The sequence below is a fragment of the Cornus florida genome, unplaced genomic scaffold (genome assembly GCF_030987335.1).
Source record: "Cornus florida cultivar Cherokee Brave unplaced genomic scaffold, ASM3098733v1 CherokeeBrave_3.0.0_Hap2_scaffold_2, whole genome shotgun sequence".
Taxonomy (NCBI): Eukaryota; Viridiplantae; Streptophyta; class Magnoliopsida; order Cornales; family Cornaceae; genus Cornus; species Cornus florida.
In genome coordinates, this window is record NW_026775693.1 from 722,501 (window position 1) to 725,000 (window position 2,500).

Here is a 2,500-nt window from a genome sequence, read left to right on the forward strand (position 1 = left end):
AAACTTTTTTTTTTTTTTTTTCCCCAAAAAATTTTTTTTTTCGTTCCAAGCTAACCAAGACATCTACTATTCACTAGTAGAGCAATCGAGACTGCAAAGCAAGCAATGGCCTTACTTGCAGCTCTTGGTGCTGAGAACTCCCCCCCCCCTATAGTAGTCTTAAGTAAAACCACAGCTCTGACAGGAGTAGATATTGCATGCGAGCGAGGAGTCGTAATGGGCAAAATTGACTCGGGGGACCTCCAAATCGAATTCCGTTTCGAGCAAAACACTTCTTAGGCTTCAAGGAAGCTCCCATAAAATTTCCAAACCCAAACTCCAAACTTCATTTTTTAGCCTACAATGCCCACGTGCACGCCGGTGTGCACGCAGGGGTGCTTGAGCATGCGGGAGAGGAGCCATAATGGGCAACATTGACTCGGGGGACCTCCAAATCGAAATCCGTCTCGAGCAAAACACTTCTTAAGCTTCTAGGAAGCTCCCATAAAACTTCCAAACCCAAACTCCAAACTTTATTTTTTAGCATACAATGCCCACGTGCACGCCGGGGTGCTTGAGCGTGCGGGCGAGGAGCCATAATGGGCAACATTGACTCGGGGGACCTCCAAATCGAAATCCGTCTCGAGCAAAACACTTCTTAAGCTTCTAGAAAGCTCCCATAAAACTTCCAAACCCAAACTCCAAACTTTATTTTTTAGCATACAATGCCCACGTGCACGCAGGGGTGCTTGAGCATGCGGGAGAGGAGCCATAATGGGCAACATTGGCTCGGGGGACCTCCAAATCGAAATCCGTCTCGAGCAAAACACTTCTTAAGCTTCTAGGAAGCTCCCATAAAACTTCCAAACCCAAACTCCAAACTTTATTTTTTAGCATACAATGCCCACGTGCACGCCGGGGTGCTTGAGCGTGCGGGCGAGGAGCCGTAATGGGCAAAATTAACACGGGGGACCTTCAAATCGAAATCCGTCTCGAGCAAAGCACTTCTTAGGCTTCTAGGAAGCTCCCATCAAATTTACAAACCCAAACTCCAAACTTCATTTTTTAGCACACAATGCCCACGTGCACGCGGGGGTGCTTAAGCGTGCGGGCGAGGAGTCATAATGGGCAAAATTAACTCGGGGGACCTCCAAATCGAAATCCGTCTCGAGCAAAGCACTTCTTAGGCTTCTAGGAAGCTCCCATAAAATTTCCAAACCCAAACTCCAAACTTCATTTTTTAGCATACAATGCCCCCGTGCACGCGGGGGTGCTTGAGCGTGCGGGGGAGGAGTCATAATGGGCAAAACTAACTCGGGGGACCTCCAAATCGAAATCCGTCTCGAGCAAAACACTTCTTAGGCTTCTAGGAAGCTCCCATAAAATTTCCGAACCCAAACTCCGAACTTCATTTTTTAGCATACGATGCCCACGTGCACGCCGGGGTGCTTGAGCGTGCGGGCGAGGAGTCATAATGGGCAAAAACTAACGCGTGGGATCTCCAAATCAAAATCCGTCTCGAGCAAAGCATTTCTTAGTCTTCTAGGAAGCTCCCATAAAATTTCCGAACCCAAACTCCAAACTTCATTTTTTAGCATACGATGCCCACGTGCACGCCGGGGTGCACGAGCGTGCGGGCGAGGAGTCGTAATGGGCAAAATTAACTCGGGGGACCTCCAAATCGAAATCCGTCTCGAGCAAAGCATTTCTTAGGCTTCTAGGAAGTTCCCGTAAAATTTTCAAACCCAAACTCCAAACTTCATTTTTTAGCATACGATGCCCACGTGCGCGCCGGTGTGCACGTCGGGGTGCTTGAGCGTGCGCGCGAGGAGCCGTAATTGGCAAAATTAACACGGCGGAAATATAAATCGAAATCCGTCTCGAGCAAAGCATTTCTTAGGCTTCTAGGAAGCTCCCATAAGATTTCTGAACCCAAACTCCAAACTTCATTTTTTAGCATACGATGCCCACGTGCACGCCGGTGTGCACGAGCATGCGGGCGAGGAGTCATAAAGGGCAAACTTAACTCGGGGGACCTCCAAATCGAAATCCGTCTCGAGCAAAGCATTTCTTAGGCTTCTAGGAAGCTCCCATAAAATTTTCAAACCCAAACTCCAAACTTCAATTTTAGCATACCATGCCCACGTGCACGTCGGGGTGCACGAGCGTGCGGGCGAGGAGTCATAATGGGTAAAATTAACCCGGGGGACCTCCAAATCGAAATCCGTCTCGAGCAAAGCACTTCTTAGTCTTCTAGGAAGCTCCCATAAAATTTCCGAACCCAAACTCCAAACTTCATTTTTTAGCATACGATGCCCACGTGCACGTCGGGGTGCACGAGCGTGCGGGCGAGGAGTCGTAATGGGCAAAATTAACTCGGGGGACCTCCAAATCGAAATCCGTCTCGAGCAAAGCATTTCTTAGGCTTCTAGGAAGTTCCCGTAAAATTTTCAAACCCAAACTCCAAACTTCATTTTTTAGCATACGATGCCCACGTGCGCGCCGGTGTGCACGTCGGGGT